Below are 20,165 nucleotides of genomic sequence, written 5' to 3' on the forward strand. Positions count from 1 at the left end.
ATAAGTATAGAAAAGCCTAGTGGCCAAGATAGTTATTATATAGAAGAGTTTGATGAAGAAATATTTGAACATGAGTATCCGATTTTAGAAGAAGGAACCCGTATAGAAATATTACAATTAGATAGACCAAAGAGTTTAGAAGAATTATTACAATTAGCAAAACAAACTAGAATCATAGGAGAAGACCCACAATTACATTGGAGTAAAAATATAACATTAGCAAAATTAGATATAATTAATCCAAATTTAACCATTAAGACAGCTGATATGCCTTGTAGTTTATTAGATAAACAAGAGTTTGAGCAACAAATGAAAGAGTTGTTAAATTTAAAAGTAATTAGACTCTCCAAGTCTAGACATAAATCAGCAACATTTGTTGTGAGAAAAAAGGTAAGGCTAGAATAGTTTATAATTACAAGAGATTAAATGATAATACATATGTAGATAGTTATAGGTTGTAAAATAAGGATGAGCTTATAAATAAAATTCAAGAGAGTAAATATTTTAGTAAATTTGATTGTAAATCAGGATTTTGGCAAATACGATTAGCAGAAGAATCAATTGAGTGGACAACTTTTACTTGTCCAGAATGACATTTTGAGTGGCTTGTTATGCCATTTGGACTTAAAAAATGCTCCATTGATCTTTCAAAGAAAGATGGACCAAATTTTCAAGAAATATGATCAATTTTGTAGTGTTTATGTAGATGATATTTTAGTACATAGTAAAAATAGAAATGAACATAGAAAGCACATAGAGATAGTTTTACAAGAATTTATCAATAATGGAATTGTGATTAGCAAAAATAAAATAGCATTCGAAAAGCAAGATATAGAATTTTTAGGAATGTATGTCAAGTTAGGTACAATACAATTACAAGATCATATAACTAAAAAAGGTCTTAGAATTTCCAGATAAGTTAGAAGACAAAAAAAAAACACAGTTACAAGTATTTTTAGGATTGTTAAATTATGCAAGAAATTTTATCCTAGATTTAGGAAGAAAAAATGCAATATTACATAGTAAAACTAGCAAAATAGGACAAAAATATTTTAATAGTGAAGATATTAAATTAGTTCAAAATATAAAGGAAGAAATTATTCAACTATAGCCATTAACATTATCATTAGATGATAGTTACAAAATAGTTGAAACAGATGCTTCATCATTAGGATGGGCAGGTATACTATTCCAGAAAAAGCATAAGGAGTCGCCAAAGTCTGACGAACAAGTTTGTAGATATTCATTAGGAAAATTTAGTGATGTAGAGTCAAGATTACCATCAACATATTTAGAAATTTTAGGAATAATTAACTCACTTGAAGCATTCTCTTTATTTTTACATAATGAAGTATTTACGATTAGAACATGTCAAAATATAGTTTCTCATTATAACAAGATACATGCTAATAAACAGGTAGCCTGAAGATGGGTTAATTTTATTGATTCAATTACAGGAAATGGTTTTAAAACAATGTTTGAACATATAAAAGGTATGGACAATACATTAGCTGATATCTTATCAAGATTAATTCGTTGAACAGGAATAAAATATCGTGGACCATCATCCTCAAATAGCACAAGACCATAAGGCATAAAAGCACATTTCAATAGCATAATGATGTATCATGGACCTTCATCCTTCAATGGATTCCAAAATAGCATAAGCAGACTAGCATCACCACCAGTACCCACTTTGAACTTTAATGGCATTCTTATTAAAGGAATCGGAAATCCAACTCTGAGGTATAGGCCAAGGGTACCAAAACTCTTTGATAGGCAATAGGTTCTCTTAGATAACTTTTGGAATATCCAAATCAAATAGCTAAGCATGTGGTTAGGTCATGAAAAACTAATCAGAGCCTTAGAATAAGAGTTTGATAGTTTTAATTTTAATTTCGATCAAAGCCAGCATTATATTCATTCTCTTGAACACAACCGTCAAGTCATTTCTAGAGACTATGAGTCATTACTTAGTAAGTTTACCAAAATGAACCAAGAACTCCAATCTCTTAGAATGTAGCAAAATGCAAGTGACACCTCAAAAAGAGAATTGAAAATAGGTTTAGAAACTGATTAGTATAAGAATAAAGAAAAAGAGGTTATTGAACACATAGAACAAGAGGCTAATGAGCCCATAGAAGAGATTAAGATTGAGCTAGAGGAAGACATTGAAATGGAGCAACATCAAAATAATGAGCAGCATCAATGTTTGAGTGACAAAGAAAAGCAAGAAAGATACTAAAGTTTTTGTAGGAATATATCTTTAGACTTAATAATAGATGATATCCTATTAGAAGAAATTTCAAAAGAAAAATTAAGAATAATGCCACCAACTATGCAAAATGAGATCCTGAGCAGAGCATCACAGTCCATGCAAGAGTTAAAATTACAATTACAATATGCTTTGTATCAATCCATCTTTGATCCAAAACCAGGGATGGATATTATTACAAAGATGTATCCACCATGTCTTTGTGATAGTACAAACAATTGTATTTGTAAACCAAAGGTTAGCATAGCTATGGCCAAGATTAACATGAGAGATTTTAGACCATGACATTTTAGTTATGAGCATCAGAAAAAGCATAATGTAGTAAAAGTTACCCTAGCCTTACTATTAGAGTTTGGCTATCTTGATAAAATATTCATTAATCATATTTCTCAACTATAATCATTTCCTAGAAAGCTTATAAAAGTAGTAGAAGATTATCTAGAATAGTGGAAACAAATTTGCATAAGTTTTATTAGCAGTCCTCCAGATTGGTATGAACATATGTATAAGGAGAAAGCTAGGCATATAGCCATGATTAATGAAGAGTCCTTTAGAATATCCTTTATCTCCCCACATAAGTGGACTCCTTCATACAAAACTATTCTAAGATTTCGAGGGATCCAAATGCTAGATTTAGATGAGTTTGAAGATTTTAGGTATGATATGATACTAGTAGCAGAAGAAGAAGAAATGCATATTTACAGTAAGACAAAACTCAGTCATTAGCCCTACTGAAAGCCTCAAATTTTCAAAGGAGAAACAACAAATATGCATTACAATGTGAAAGAAGACAGAGAAAGAGATGCAGAGCTAGTAGAAGGCGATGAACAGTACTGGTACAATTTGACAGAAGAAGAGCTGCATAACATCAACAACATGATGGAAGCATAAAAAGCTGACAGCAAATTAGCATAAATTAAATAGCATCATGCAAAATAATGTATTTTAATCAGACAGAAATGTCAACATCATTGTGGACTCTGGTACAATAATAAAATAATGGCATAAGAATAAATAAAGAAAAGAGCTTGACTCATTATAGACTTTGCATACACATAATATCGTGTTGATTAAGAATGAATAGTGGAAAGCCCCTTTTATTAAGACTTCCTTTTAAAAATCACCACAAATTCAAAGAGTAAAATATAGTTAGTCCTAAAATTAATGTTTAACGAATGCATGCATTATGCTTATGACAGTATGATACTAATATTAATGTCCGATATCACTAGGAAAGGGTAAAGATTGTTCATATATATTGTCGGAATTAGGCCTATGGATAGCCTGCTATGTTATACGTACCATATATATCATGATGCAAGTATTCAACCTAAAATTAATTATCATGGGTGAAGAAAAGAGACCCTAAATGGCTGGTTCATTTGTGCGATTTAATCAAATTTATTAAATAGTTATCGCATTTAGTTTGTTGTGTGATTTAACTTAAATTTTATCAGATATGGTGTGATTTAACTTAAATTCCACCAAATACCAAATAAGAAAAATATATCGTTACATTCAACAATAAAAAATTGAGTTATGTCGGACTAAACAAATACTTAAGTTAACATGTTCGATAGATCTTCTTTTTCTAAAAGGGGAAAAACTGATGACAAGTCACGCTAGATCTTCCGAAGGATGATGTATTTGCAATTTTCACAAAGAGTATAATCTTTATAAAAACACTACATATGCACACATAAACTTTTCTTGGTCGATTAATCATGTCTTTTAGAAGAGGTTATCTCCAAGTCTAAGGTTCGACATGAGGAACGTACGGTTAGTGTTACAGAGTAGTTCTGCATTAATAAACACAAACGGAAATATAAATTTCCTCATTTTTATACAAACGTACCAAATATATACCGGATGATATATGTCACAGCCCGTCCCAAAATATTTAGTTTCGACGTTGTGAAATGACGGTTTTACCCTTGAATGTATGTGGGATGGTGTGGTTTAAGCTTTGGTTGTGGACAAATTATGTATTTTCCTAAGTTTTGGGACCCAATTAGAACTTAGTTTTTTTTTTTGTTTTGATTGGGGACCAAATCTAGACCACAAACACTCTCTCTCTCTATCTCTCCCGTGTACACTCTCTCTTCCCTCAGTTTTTCTTCCTTCGTCCGTACAATTGTACGGTCACTCTCTCTAAACTCCAACCAATCACGGATTGAGCTTGTAGGCACCATCATCATCTTCATCTCATCATCACGAACCCATCTATACCATTTTTGGACATGAAAGCTTCGAAAAACCCGAGAAACCTTAACCTCCGATTTGAATATTGTTCATGCAGTCGTAAATGCATGATTTTTAGAGGATTTCAAACTTATAGGAAGCTTAAGGACCTCTCCACGAAGCTCAGAGAAGAAAAATGACATGATTTGGACGTCGGGAAGTCGAGATCGATGCATTTGAAGTTTGGGCGGATTATCGAAGGTTCTCTGGCAAATTTCCATGGATTTTAGGTCCCAAAACAGGTATAGTTGTGTTCTACTCGTCCTAAGCTTCAAATTGGTGCAAGTTTTACTTATTTTAGTTAAGAATTGGATGAGATATGAAGGTTTTTGCATTTTCCAATTTTCCGGTGACGGCGGCGACCAACGAGGTTCATTGGAGAAGAAAGAAGAATATTCCGTCAAAGTTGGCGGAATATTCCTAACGGAGGGTAACAACATCATGTAATTTGGATGGAATATTCCTTTATTTTAACAAAATATTCCTAACGGCAGTTAGGGTTTCCGTTAGGCTTCCCTACGCGTGGCCGCGCGTGTTGCTGTGCACTTGCCGGCCCGTGGGACGTCGGAAATTTTTTCTAAAAATATGGGGATATTCGTGAGGTTGTGTAGATCACGTTGGTATATTTAAACATCCCATTTGAGCATTGTATGAGAAGTTATTAGTTAGTATTGGTTATGTGCTTTAAATTAACTTTTTTATAGTTGTTTCGCATATAGGGGAGACTTATCTCGAGGACGAGCGCAGTCAAGGACGACTTGGGTGCTACGACCCTTCGACATACTAGTGAGTGGGCTTTTGGTTTTAAGTATATATGTATATACTTGGTATCTTTCCCAGAAAATGCATTTAAATGAGTTATGACTTAAATTGCCATGCCAATTGTTTTACATTTAGAATATACATATGATGTTTGCATATATATATATATATATATATATATATATATATATATATATAATTGTGGTGTTGTGGACGCTCAGGTAAGTCCCAGGTGAGTTTATGAATTGTGAATGTGAATAGCAGTTGTGATTAATTGAGAACATTGAGCTCATAAACCTGCACCCCGGTGTTAGTGATTTAGCCAGAGATATGGCACATGCCTGTATATAATGTCACCTCCCGCACCATATGCTCACATTGGATCCAATTTAGGTGCATAGTCTTGTCGTACAGACCATTATATGTAGTTTCAACTCATAGGTGACTAGCGATTTATCGTAGAGTTATAATGAGAATGTAGTAAGGAGCATAGTTATATTACACCCAGTCCTGTCGTACAAACCATTACAGTGGTTCCGACTAGTGTGAAGTGTAGTGCCGTATAGGTCACTTGCAATGACTCTGGTTAGATTGACTAATGAGCTATGAATTCAGCCGTATAGACCTCTGCAGGGATTCTGGCTAATATGTTATTTTCCTTGAATTTATTTTCACTTGAGTTACTTATTCTGTTTTATATTTTGGCATGGCATACTTATGAAAATGGATATGTGAAGCATGAATTGAAATATATGCATATATATACTTATATATTTATATTCCACTTATGGGAAAATTATACATGTTTTACGGCGAGGGGTTAGAGCATTTGATAATGAAATAGTTTTGAAAAGCTTTGTTTTTGCCCACTCACACTTTTTGTTTTGCACCCCTCCAGGTTTTTGATAAGCTTGTTCGTTGGTGGCTCACGAGGATTAACTGGAGGTTCTGACAGATTATCACAAATGTAGGGCATCTTTGGGTGTCGTTTCATTAGTACTTATTTTATGGACTGAACTTAGGCTACTTATGCTCTGATTGTGTATTCACACATTTTCTAGCACTTACCTTAGCTAGTACTCTTATGAATTGGTTTTTAATTCTTCGTATTCTCTATTATCATTATTGCTTCCGTACTATGCACATGGCTACGTCACCCTCACGTAACGGCTAGCATGCCCTGATTCGGGTCGGGGTGTGTCAATATATGTAATGTACCAAATATATATATATATATATATATATATATATATATATATATATATATATATATATATATATTTAAATATAGACGTACCAAACGCGGAGTTTATTAACTAGGTAATTTTGATTTCACAAATCAACCATTGCAACGTGGTGAAAATATTAGGTTGTTTCTTGGAGACGGAAGTGACCTTACTAGTTTACGATTCCATCACAAACGGGACTCTTGCAAGCCATATCCGCATTAATAAATGTAATCAGTGGACTTCACTTAGATTTTCATGGGAAAAGAAACACGAACATACCAAATACTTACCAAAAAAGTGTTAAAGTAACGTACCAAATATATACCAAGAAGAAATATACGATTAATCAAAAGCACTAAACAAAGAACAAATATAAAAGCATACAAACGAAATAAATGGACAATTTCTTCTACTAATAAACATGATTGAATTCAAATGCACATATCTGAAATAAACATTGAAAAAACGCTAAATCACTAGCAAAATAGAAGGAAAATTATGTTGAATTATGATGGAAATTTCAATATGGTACGATAGAAATTTCGTTTGAAAGCATTGGTGTAAGGAAGAGCATGCATCACGTTTTATGTGGTAATTTGAAAGACTTTTTATTGAAATTGAATACTACAATATTTATCTACAAGATTTTAGGAGTTTGATATAATATCTAGGAAAGCATTGTTGTAAGGAAGAGCATGCATCACGTTTCATGTGGTAATTTGAAAGACTTTTTATTGAAATTGAATACTACAATATTTATCTACAAGATTTTAGGAGTTTGATATAATATCTAGGAATTAAAACGTAAATTAAATAATAGTAAGTTGGGTAATTTTTCATTATAAAAAGGCTACTTCTAATACATGTGGCACCTAAATTGTAGGAAAATGTTTAATCAAAACTCTAAAAAGCATGAATGTTTAATCTCAAAATTTTAAAAACTAAGCGTCTGTATGTATCGAAACGATACAGCAGAACTTGACTTAAGCTAAAGTTTACTTTACATAAGCAACATACTAGTAGACTATTAGTAGTAGTACTACTACTTTTTAAACTCTAGCAAAGGATAACTACTGCATCTGCATGCTGCATCTACACATGCAATTTTAGATGACTAGTTGACCTCCATTTTTATTCCTTGCCCTTGTTCAAGCTGCTGCCAACACATCTGTTGGCATTGCTCTTGCGGTTGCCCCTGATCCTAGCACTGATCTAGCTGCCTCATCTTCTCTTGGCACTGCTCCTGGCACTGCTGTCCCTGGCCCTGGCAATGCTGCTGGCACTGCTGCCGCCCCTGCCCCTGATTTTGGTAAAATCCCTGCAGCCTGAACTGTGTTTTTACATTGATCCTTCTGCCAAGTATCACTCATTTTCATCTCGCATTGCTGCATGCAGTTATCACTTCCTTGAGATCGGAAGTAGGGACAGCCATACCTGGCTCTGCAATACTCCGCGCTCGAGGTAAGCGCGCACACTGCACAGGTGGGCGACGGTGGCGAAGGCTGCCAAATATAAGCAAGAGTGGAAGACAAAGAGGTAGAGAGGAAAAGAGTGGAGAGGAACAAAAAAAACAAAGGATGCTTAGGCTTGGTGATGAACACCATGGTTGCTTTCTCAGTTACTATATATTGAACTGCATCAAAAGGAATTCTCTTTTCTTTTTTTTCTTTTTTTTTTTTTTTTTTTTTTTTTTGTTTTTTGTTTTTTTTTTTTTGCTGTGGGCAGAAAGAGCAGAGGGTTTTGAGGTATTTATAGAAGTTAGGGCAAAGCATGCCTGCGTATACTTGGCTGTGCACATTACATGAAAGGTGACTGGTGTTAAAGGTGACAAAATGGACGTGTCTTGTAAACATATTTAAGAAGGTCATTACGTACGTGGTGGAATCCGGAGAATATGGACGAAAATTGTTTGCAGAGGTTAATTTGAAGGGAATTGTGATTTCCTCACGGATAATAATTCTCATTTTTCATGGGAATGTCCATATCTTATCTTTTGCCAATAACGTATCTTACGATATAAATTTTATAATCGAAATCACTCAATTTCTTAATCTTTATTTAAAAATCATCCCTACATTAGAATTGGAGATTGTAGTCATTCAAATGTTCAAATAAATGGACGGTAATATGTTACATAGTACTTATACCGTTGATTTGTTCCTCACATTTGGATAATTAAACGATCTCCAATTCGAATGATTTTTCTTTAAGGATGATCTTAAATGAAAATTAAGAAATTAAACGATTCCAATTATGAAATATATATGGCAAAGATACGTTATTCGCAAGAGATGTTGTATGAGGATTTCCCCATGGAGGGATGCAAGTACTATCTTTCACAACTGATATTCTTTTTTTTTTTAATTAAATAAATTAATGGACAAGAATAAATAGAAGTGTACAAAAGAAGAACAAAAGTGTGCATGCGGAAGCTCTAAGTTAGAGTGTGTAGCGAAGTACGAACGTTGAAGCCTTGAGTTAGAGCATGTAGTTAGATTAGAAATAGACCGACTGTTCCATAGTGAAAGTAAAAGAGTTAGACAAAGTTTTTCTAAATTACTGCCTCTTCATTAAGAAGGTGACCATGGCTGAAGGGCAGAACATTTGTGAAATGTATGTTCACTTGTAATTGTACTTCAAGTGATCAACATTCTATGGATGGACGAGGGTTGTGCCATTGGAGTCTCGGAGCTTGTAGGTGTCAGGACGACTGATGCCAATGATCTTGCATGGCCCGTCCCACTTTGCACCGAGTGTGCCCTCACTTATGACTTTGCAACATATAGGAGCCTCTTTTTTTCAGTATCCAACCCTCACTTTAAAAGAACGAGATTTGACCCTTGAATCATAATAGTTGGAGACCAATGTCAAAACATAAACATTTACATGGGTTGAGTCATATAGTACGTTAGAGACCAGTGTCAATACATGAACATTTATATAGCTTGAACATTTACACATTTGGCTATGAAAATTTACATGCAAGGTGGCCAGTGTCGATTCATGACAAAAATTTATTGACGTGCCTTTTGAATTGGATATATTGAGAATGGAGACAACTGTCTGACTCTTGATCACATGCATGGTAACGTGCTGAATGACATTAAAATGGGAGGGCTAATGCAACTTACGTTCTCCAGGTTCGAGACAATTTTTAATATGAGTCATGAAGTTCTAAATTTTTTACGTTGCATCCTGATGCTAAAAATGGTATCAATTTATTCATTTGTCTCTTTACACAGGTAATCTTTTATTAAATTGATCAAATTTTTTTGTTAATATGGTGAAACGTGGCTTATACATTAGATCATATAAGAGTTTTATGCTCATATTGTCATCAATTTAATGAAAGACAATAACTCTGAGTGAGGGCATAAAGGGATACAATTTCAATACCTTAGAGTGCAAAATGAGAAAATTAAACATTTTAAAAATCATGACAAATTTAAAGAGTGAAATAAAGTTAGTCCTAAAATTAATGTTTCATGGATGCATGTTGAATGATATTGACTCAAGGAAATGCCACATAATCTGCCATGTCATCAATATTATTGTTGAAAGTTAATTAGGATGGTTATTAGTAGCTTACACAGTAAGAAAGGTGGTTAGGCTACTAGAGAGATATAAAATGCTGATTGCGGCTTAATGTTTGTACTAAGTCATCATTCTATCAATACAATATCTCTCATCTTCTCTCTAATTTTCTCTCTAATCTTTCAATATTCTCTGTACTGCTTCCTTCTTCTTCTTCTTTCTGCAACTCTGGTTACCTATGTTAAGATGGTATCAATCGCCTGGACGATCCTTGATGTTATCTCTTCCGCTGACGAGTTCGTTGAAGTTCTTGGAGGTTCATTGCAATTCTTGCAGACTTGCTGATTGGTTTTCTTCAATTCTTGGGTTGCTGAACAAAGTATCAGGTTGATTACTTTCCTCCTTTAGTTTCAAAAACCAAGTGTTTGTGTTTTTGCATCAGTGAAGAATTATGGCAATTTTGGGTGTTTGTTTAGTTGCTTGTATCTGGGTTCTTTTCTGTATATGATCAAGGCCTTATCAAGGTAATCGACAGAAAGGAGGAAACAATTATCATGGATCCAGGAACTCTTGGAATGGAAATACTAATTTCAAATCTGGTGTAGCAGTTGAGTGTCAAATATGTTCTCGAATGGGGCATACTGCTCCAAATTGCTTAAACAGGAGTGATAATGGTTCAAATGGATACCAAGTTACTATATGCCAAATTTGTGATTGATACTGAAACTGGAGTAACTAAAGAAATTACCGAGGCGTATAAATCTTGGGTTCAAAAAGATATGGCACTGTTGAGTTTGCTAATTGCCACTCTTTCCGATGATGCAATGGAGTATGTGATTGGTTGCAAAACTTCTCATGAAGCCTGGATAAACTTACAACAAAGATATGCTTCTGTATCCCAGGCTAGAATAAATCAACTTAAGACTAAATTTCATACAATTCAAAAGGGTGGTGATTCTATAAACAAATATATGCTCAAATTGAAGGCAATTCGAGATCAGCTTATTGATGCAGGGGAAAGAGTGACAGATAATGATTTAGTGATTACTGCATTGTCTGGTTTGCTGCCTAAGTTTGATGTAGTTAAAACAATGATTCTAGCAAGGGAAACTTCGATTCCATTGAAAGATTTCAGGGCACAATTGATTGGTGCTGAACTAACTATAGAAGCAAGAATCAACACATTGACAAGTGGAATGGCTACGATGTATGTTCAAGGGAGTCAGTCTAAAAGTAGGAATCAAACTGATGGTTACTCACAAGGAGAGAGTTCAAGTACTATTTCCAGGGTTGTTGATGGTCAAAGGTATCAAAGAAACAACAGGTCCTATAAAAACATAAATGGTTATAGTTCTTCACAGAATTATAACATGAATAGTTATGGGGGGATATGGTTCATTCAATAACTCAAGGCCTTATCAGGGTAATCGACAAAGAGGAGGACACAACTATCATGGATCTAGGAACTCTAGGAATGGAAATTCTTGGAATGGAAATACTAATTTCAAATCTAGTGTAGCAATTGAGTGTTAAATATGTTCTCGAATGGGGCATACTACTCTAAATTGCTTAAACATGAGTGATAATGGTTCAAATGGATACCAAGTTACTATATGCCAAATTTGTGGGAAAAAGGGGCATAATGCTTTAGAGTGTAGGCATAGAAACAATTATTCCTATCAAGGTGCACCTCTACTTCCTTCTCTCATTTCATTTTCTGCTCAAGCTCCATCTCACATGATTGCAGTAGAATTTGGTTAGAATGCTCAACATTTCTTTGCTGCTGATACATGGGTGCTAGACACTGGTGCATCACACCATATGATACCTAATCTTGGGAATCTAAATCAACATGTGCAGTACAATGGTGATGAGAAAATCACTATTAAATCAATATTGGTAATGGTGAAGGTTTGACTGTTAATCATATTGGTTCTGCAACACTTTCAACTCCACAACATTTATTATTTCTCAAGAATATCTTACATGTTCCAACAATTACTGTTAATCTCTTATTTGTTAAGAAATTGTGTGAAGATAATGATTGTTGGTTCATATATGATGAGATTGTATTTTTTATACAGGACAAGGCAACATGAATGATATTGTACCAAGTCAAAAGTAGAGGAGAGCTATATGAGATCCCTGTGAATGTGTTTTCAAGAAGATTGGTTGTTAGTTCAAATAAAGCAGTTGCACTACTTGGGAAAGCTGTAAAGGCTTCAGTTTGGCATAAAAGGCTCGGGTACCCATCTGAAGAAGTACTTGTTGTTATGCTCATAAATGTTAGACAGTCTATTAGTGAGGATTCCTCATCTTCTATTTGTTCTTCATGTCTTTCTGGGAAAATGTGTAGACAACCCTTTCCTGTAAAGGAAACTAGGGCTAGCTTTATATTTGAAAAAGTACATTATAATATTTGGGGGCCTGCTCCAATTAAGTCTCTAGAAGGGTTTAGGTACTATGTAAGTTTTGTAGATGAGTTCTCAAGATTTGTATCGATCATCCCTATTATCAATAAATAAGATATTTTCCAAGTATTTGTCAAGTTTCCTGCATTTGTTACAACTCAGTTCAATTCTGTAATTAAGTGCTTACAAACAGATGGTGGTTCTGAATATATGAGTAACTAGTTTCAGTCTTTCTTGGCAACTAAAAGAACTACACATTCTATATCATGTCCTTATACTCAGCAAAATGGTCTTGCTGAGAGGAAACATAGGCATTTAGTAGATACTATAATTACACTTTTAACTGAGGCTGAGGTCCCATTACAATTTTGGAATTATGCTTGCAAGCATGCTGCATTTCTGATTAATAGAATGCCATGTAAGGTTTTAGGGATGAAGTCTCCATATCAGCTATTGTTTAAACAAGAACCTGTGTTGCATACATTGAAGATATTTGGATCTGCAGTTTATCCATTCTTAAGGCCATATACTCAAAATAAATTGCAACCTAGATCCAAGCAATGTGTTTTTCTTGGTTTTGCGGCTGGATATAAATGGATAGTATGCTATGATTTAAGTAGCTATAAACTAGTACTGTCAAGACATGTAATTCATGATGAGACTACATTTCCATTCAAAAAGAAACTACAGTTATCTTCTGGGAAGTCAAACAAGGTATAGAGTACAAAAATGCCTCCAATCATTGTTTAATTGCCATGTTTTGCCTTTGATACAACTACAACAACATCTCTAACACATGGAAAGCCATATGCAAATCCAGAAATTGTTGAAGAACGATGAAGAGATAGCTTGCAGGTTCTAAGTTCATCCAGTCAAGATTCACAGGATCTCAATGCCCATACCCATAGCTCTCCTACTCTCTTAACATCAACTCAAAGTACAATATCATTGTTGCATGTTGTTGATGCACAAAACCGGAGGTCTTGGTACAACGTAAATTCGACCGTGAATCTGCATGAAATGTAAATAACACAAGATGTATCGTGGTTCACCCTAAGGTTTGGGCTACGTCCACACTGATTGTATTATATTTCTCTGAGAAGTGAGGGAGAGAGAGAGCTCTGAGAGTGAGAGCGTTGAGAGATAGCTCTGAGAGTGAGAGCGTTCAAAGCTTCACTTGCAAAGCTTCGCCTACAAAGCTTCAGTGCAGGGTATACAAATACAGCCTCCGAACAACCGCCACTTCGGCCCATACATGGATTTAATTTGAAGTTTCCAGCCAACAGACTCTATTGACCGAAGACTTAGGGGACTACATTATGTACCATATATTGGGCCTCAACTGGGCCTCACGAAAAATACTTGGGGGACTTAGCCCATTATTCATGTATTAAGGAGCAAACCCTTATTCTATAAAAGGAACTCCCTCACTTTCATTAGAGAGCACCCATTATTCATGTACTGAGGAGCGAGCCCTTATTCTATAAAAGGGACTCCCTCACCTTCATTAGAGAGCAACGCCGCCAGCTGAGCAACCGCCTCACCGTGAGCATCACTCCTAAACCATCACTTATGTATTGAGGAGCGAGCCATTATTCTATAAAAAGGACTCCCTCACCTTCATTAGATAGTAACGCCGCCAGCTGAGCAATCACCTCGCCAAGAGCATAACTCCTAGTCCATCACTTATGTATTGAAGAGCGAGCCCTTATTCTATAAAAGTGACTCCCTCACCTTCATTAGAGAGCAACGCCGCCAGCTGAGCAACCGCCTCACCGCGAGCATCACTCCTATCCCATCATTCATGTAGTGAAGAGCGAGCTCTTATTCTATAAAATGGACTCTCTCACCATCATTAGAGAGCGTCGCCGAGCAACCGCCCCGCTACGAGCATCGACTCTAGCCCATCATTCATGTATTGAGAAACGAGCCCTTATTATATAAAAGGGACTTCCTCGATTCCAACGCCACAAGCTGAGCCAACCAAGGCAACATAAGCCACAAGCAGAGCAGCCTCGCAACATGTGCTACTTCTGGTTAAGCATCATTTCGGATTGGGCACCACCTCATATCGAGTATCAGTTATAGACAAACATCTAGTTACTTCGGCCCACACATGGACTGAATTTCAAGTCTCCAGCCAAAAGACTCTCTTGACTGAAGACTTAGGGGACTACTGTTTATACCATATTTAAGGCCTCGTATTTAGACCTCGTATAAATACTTGGGGGACTTAAATGTAATTATGTAATAAAAGAAGGGGCAAATATGTAATTAGGGGATGAGCCTTTATTCTATAAAAGGGCCTCCTCACCCTCACAAACCCTAGGTCTCTCCTATCTAGAGCAGAGCTTTCTCTCTCCCTCACTTCTCAGAGAAATATAATACAATCAGTGTGGACCTAGCCTAAACCTTGGGGTGAACCACAATACATCAGTTCACAATATGGTAATACTACCAATCTCTTCTCCTTTGGTTGAAACTAATGAAGAATCAGTTCACAATATGGTCACAAGGTTGAAGTTAGGTGCAATTCCAAGAAGGTCTTACACAGGGTACATTGGTTCATTTCCAAAATTACAAACACTACAGATAGATGATAAGTGTGAATTTACTGGGGTTTTTCTTTAATTGCTGCAATAAAAGATTTGGATGAACCATCAACATTCAGAAAAGCTTCTACAATCCCACAGTGGCAAAATGCAATGCAAGAAGAGTTTAATGCACTCAAAGCTCAAGGAACATGGCAGTTGGTTCTTTCTCCACATAACAGAACAATTATTGGAAGTAAGTGGGTCTATAAAGTTTAGAAAAATCTTGATGGAAGTGTATCCAGGTATAAGGCCAGACTTGTGGCTCAAGGTTTTTCCCAAGAGCAAGGCATTAACTACTTCAAAACCTTTAGTCCAGTGGTACGACATATTACTGTGAGACTGTAGTTAGATATCAAAAATGCATTTCTGCATGGTGACTTATAAGAAGAGGTGTTTATACAATAGTCTTAAGGGTTTGTTGATCAAACTAAACCCAATTATGTCTGCAAGTTAGTTAAATCGTTGTATAGGTTGAAACATGCACCTCGAGCATGGAATTCAAAGTTCACAAGCTATTTACCAGCTTTGGGATTTGTTGCATCTTCATCTGACACAAGTCTATTTGTGAAAAGTGATGACAAGGATGTGGTGGTTCTTTTACTATATGTGGATGACATCATTTTGACAGGATCAGATGCTAATAAAGTTTAACAAGTCATTGAAGATTTGGCAGGTGTTTTTTACTTGAAAGATATGGGAAGACTTACCTATTTCTTGGGACTCCAGATTCATTACAAGGAGAATGGAGACATATTTGTGAATCAATCAAAGTATGTTAAAAATCTTATTCATAAACTTGGAATGGAGTCTTGCAAACCTGCAAATACTCCATGCAAGCCACACAATCAAATGCTATTGAATGAGGGAAAACCATTGCAGGATTCGTCATTGTACAGAAGTTTGGTTGGTTCACTGCAATACCTCACCTTTACACGCTCGAATATAGCTTATGCTGTGAATTCAGTGTGTCAATTTGTAACTGCTCCAACAGATGTACATCTCACACTACTACAAAATCATTTATTAGTGTCGCTATGATAACCGACAAAAAACATATATTACTGTCGGAAATCAGAACTTGTGTCGGATATATGCGACAAGAAATACTAAACTATCGTCGGATATTATCAATTAATGTTGTTCCTGACCGCCAAGAAATTAAAAATATTGTTGGGTTCACAGCAACTTCCTGTCGGTCCTAACCGACAGAAAAATTTAAAAATAAAATAAAATCTACTATTGTCTGTCGGTCACAACCGACAGAAAAATATTAATAATTAAAAAAAAAAAGAAAACATTTTTTTTTTTAATTTTACATAATGAATAAAAAAAATTAATGAGTGAATAAAATAAACAAAGCTCGCATCAAACATAATATGCATTCAAACATAAATTAATCTACAATAATGTCTTTTGAATCTGCCATAACACATAAAGTAGACATTAAATATAAATTAACCTACAACGCGGTCCTCTGAATCCACCATAATACATAACTAGACAAAAAACATTTGGCCGAAGTAGATAAAGTGTTAGACATAGCCGTAAGGAAAACCAACAAACTATTCAATAGAACCCGAGCCTTCTACCAAACCTCCATGTGCTCTAGAGCCTTCTGCCTATCCTCCATGTGATCCAAAGCCTTCTGCCAATCCTCCATGTGCTCCCAAATTCCTCATCACATCCCTATCAAAACTACCCGACAACAATTCGGAAAACAAACTCGGGGATAATCCACCATTGAAAACACCTACAGAAATATGTTAGTCATCGGGAGAAGCCATCTGAGGTCGATATACTGGCATTGGATATTGCGGCTGAAAAGGCATATACTGCATGGGATATGCAAGCACATGTGGCTAACAGGGGGTCGAATGTTGTGATGGCTGAGGGCTGAGTGGTGGCCATTGCAGATGTTGTGGAAGAAACAACATCAATATTTGATGTTACTGCATCATCATCTACTGGTTCATCGCCTGCTGTTGCTGGTTAACCTGCTGCTACGAGGTTTTTGATTTCTCAAGCTCAACCGTTACTGCTACCAACTTTCTAGAGGCTTTTTCCTCCCTCCTCCTTAATTCGTTATTCTTAGCTACCACCATGGCCAATGCATCCCTAGATGATTTCCTGGAAGACCTAGCACTTGAAGAGCTTGTATATGACACCATCTCTGGTATCACCCCATGATCGTAACCTCGAACCCTATTTCTAGTCTCAGAACCCATCTGCTATACATAAATCTGTGTTTTAACCTCAGAGGTGCCCTCTTCTCCAGACCCTACAATTGACTGAATTTGACTCTCCATAGATGTCTTGCAATATAATATTTAAACAAAATAATAAAAGATTATTAAGAGTTGAAATATAGAAAAATAAATAAGATTCATAAAAACATATTCATCAATCCAAACAGAAAGATAAACAAGGGTCATAAAAACATAGATTATGTGTTTAAACAAATGCAATATTATTGTTTAAATAATGTGTTAGAACGCAGATTCATCAATCCAAACAGAAATAGTCATAATCTGAATAGAGTCATAATCCAAATAGAAATTGTCCAAATAAGAATTAAATAGAAATAGTCATAATCTGAATAGAGTTATAAATCATTTACCCATCTCTATTGTGACGATTCATCAATCCAAAAGTCATATTTCTGGGTATGGGTAGCTCGAAAAAAAAGAGATGGGATCCGGCTCCTTCCCATGCTTAATCTTCTTTAAATATGTTAAAAGAAAACAAAAAATACATATTAACCCTAGATTAATAATACAAAAATAAAAAACACTACATATATTACAAATTAGCAACACATACAAGTTCCTCGCGAACCCGAGCAAACGTTTTTGAACCAGTTGTATGGTTCATCGTTTTTAACTCCCGATTATACTTGTTTTTCTCTGCCACCTCCTGAAAAGTTTAAAAAAAAAAAAAAAAAAAAAAACCTTATAAGACAAACATATTTCAATACCAAATATCAAATCATTAATTTTTTACCTTCATTTTAGGATTATCCCAATATGCTAACATCTCGACTCACTCACCACCATCCACACCAGGGGGAGGTTCTAAGCGCTCATGCTCTTGTCTTTCGGTGTAATACTCCGCTTTTAAACAATTACGGTATTCCTTGTATGCATGATCCACAACATGGAGAGTCATGTTACGAATCAATGGCATTCTGTCACAATCTTCATCAAGAAAAATGATATTCCCCTATATTCATAAAAACAAACATGTTAGTATAGATCTGAAATATAGTCTTGAATATAGAAGTACAAAACGAAAATATATACTTTAATTCTTTCCCACAAAACTTCCTAATCATTTTTAGGAACCAAGTGCTAATCCCTCTTCAATGGAATATGTCTGGGATCCTTAACCTCTGAGGCTATCAATTTTGAAAATTCAGCAGCATTTTCACTAACACATTTCCCTGTCTAATCAAATAGATAAAGTTGTCTCTCTTTCCACTTCGGAATAGAAGCTCCGCGGGTCCTACATTCATTTTGTTTTGTTTCTCCATAGTAAAGGGAAGAGGAGTAAAAATGGGTAGAAGTGAAAATGGGTAGGAGTAAAAATGGCTAGAAGTGAGAATGGGAAGGAGTGAAAATGGGAAGGACGAGAACGTCTGAAGTGAAAATGGGAAAGAAAAGAGGAACGGCTGAAGTAAAAAGGGGAAGTAGTTGAGGGTAATAAATGTTGTCGGTTATATCCGCCAAAAAATTAAAATCTGACAAAGCTTTTATGTTTCTGTCAATACAGTGCATTTATATATGTCAGAACGGTACATTTATAAATGTCAGAATAGTGTCGATTATTACCGACAATAAAGTAAATGGTGTCGGTTATATTCGACAACCTGACTAAAAAGCACCCGCCTATTTAATATGCATGTCAGGTTTGTGTCGGTTATAACCGACAAAAATATCCAAAAACTGCCACAAAATTTTCCTCCGTCGGTTTTTATGTGCCTTTAATTTTTTTTTTTTTAATCAAAGTCGCGGGAAATATCCCGCCCAAAATTTTGTTCTGTTCGTGTCGGTTATATCCGACAGGGTAGTGAGTGAAAAAAAATATATTAAACCATGTGTTTTTAAATAACATTTTAAATTTTACCACACAAACTAAAATATTTTAAATAAAAGTCACCGCATAAATTGAAATCTAGTCTAATTAATACTTAAAAAGCATAAAGTAAATAATAAAACTATTCCATTTCTTCTTCTGTTAGGTCATCGTTGGCATTGACAAAATCAGGGAACTAGGTAAGCAACGGTAATACTTCGTGAAAATGAGTCTCTTCCACGCCAACCCTTGTATGCAAATTTTCATTTTCAAGTACACAATCATCCAAATCAGGTATGGCATAATCATCAAGTGCATAATTATCCTCCAATACGTCAAACAAATCTCTCGGCTACGTTCGAACAACAACATGCCAATCTTTTTCAATTGTGTCCTCCACGTAAAATTCTTGTAATGCTTGTGAAGCTAATATGAAGGGATCCTTTTTAAATCCCAATCGATTGAATTTACTAAAGTAAATCCATATTGATCGGTCTTCATACCTCTTGGACTTTCACTATTAACCCATTCGCACTTAAACAACATCACAGCTCGACCCCTGTCTCTTGCTTTGGTAGAGCCACAATATCTAACCTCAAACATGTCTATGACTCTGCCATAATAATTCACTTGCCCAATTGCACCAGGGACATTTGCAGGTACAAAGACACCACAATTTTGATTCTTATGCTTATCGTCCACAGATTTTGAACGAAATCTAAACCCATGAATAATGTGACTTTTATATTTTGTCACACCCCTACTAGGATAATTGGCTAGCCAACACAAGTCTTCAGATATCAAGATGTCATTAGCATGACATCTTGAATTAATCTGCAATAAGTAAAAGGATAAAATTTGACACGACAAATATAAACACGTCATAATTAAAATGTAAAAAAAAAAAAAAGTAATAATGTGACTGTTATATTTACTCACATGTTGCTTGAACCATTCTAGAAATTCCTTCTTGATTTGTCGCACAGTCAGCCTTGCTCGACAATGTTGATTTTTCAAGAATTCCTCATGTTGCCTAGCCAATCAGGTC

At 35.3% G+C, this 20,165-nt stretch overlaps 1 long non-coding RNA gene across 1 annotated transcript; it reads right to left on the reverse strand.

Moving 5' to 3' along the window:
- Positions 1–16,471: 16,471 nt before the first annotated feature.
- LOC126608704 (uncharacterized) lies at positions 16,472–17,951 on the reverse strand. The gene is made up of 2 exons (XR_007617946.1): positions 17,664–17,951; positions 16,472–17,358 (listed from the first exon to the last, which is right to left on the reverse strand). It is a non-coding gene; the product is annotated as an uncharacterized LOC126608704 (long non-coding RNA).
- Between the last annotated feature and the right edge of the window lie 2,214 nt (positions 17,952–20,165).

The sequence above is a fragment of the Malus sylvestris genome, chromosome 16 (assembly GCF_916048215.2).
Source record: "Malus sylvestris chromosome 16, drMalSylv7.2, whole genome shotgun sequence".
In the NCBI taxonomy this organism is placed as follows: Eukaryota; Viridiplantae; Streptophyta; class Magnoliopsida; order Rosales; family Rosaceae; genus Malus; species Malus sylvestris.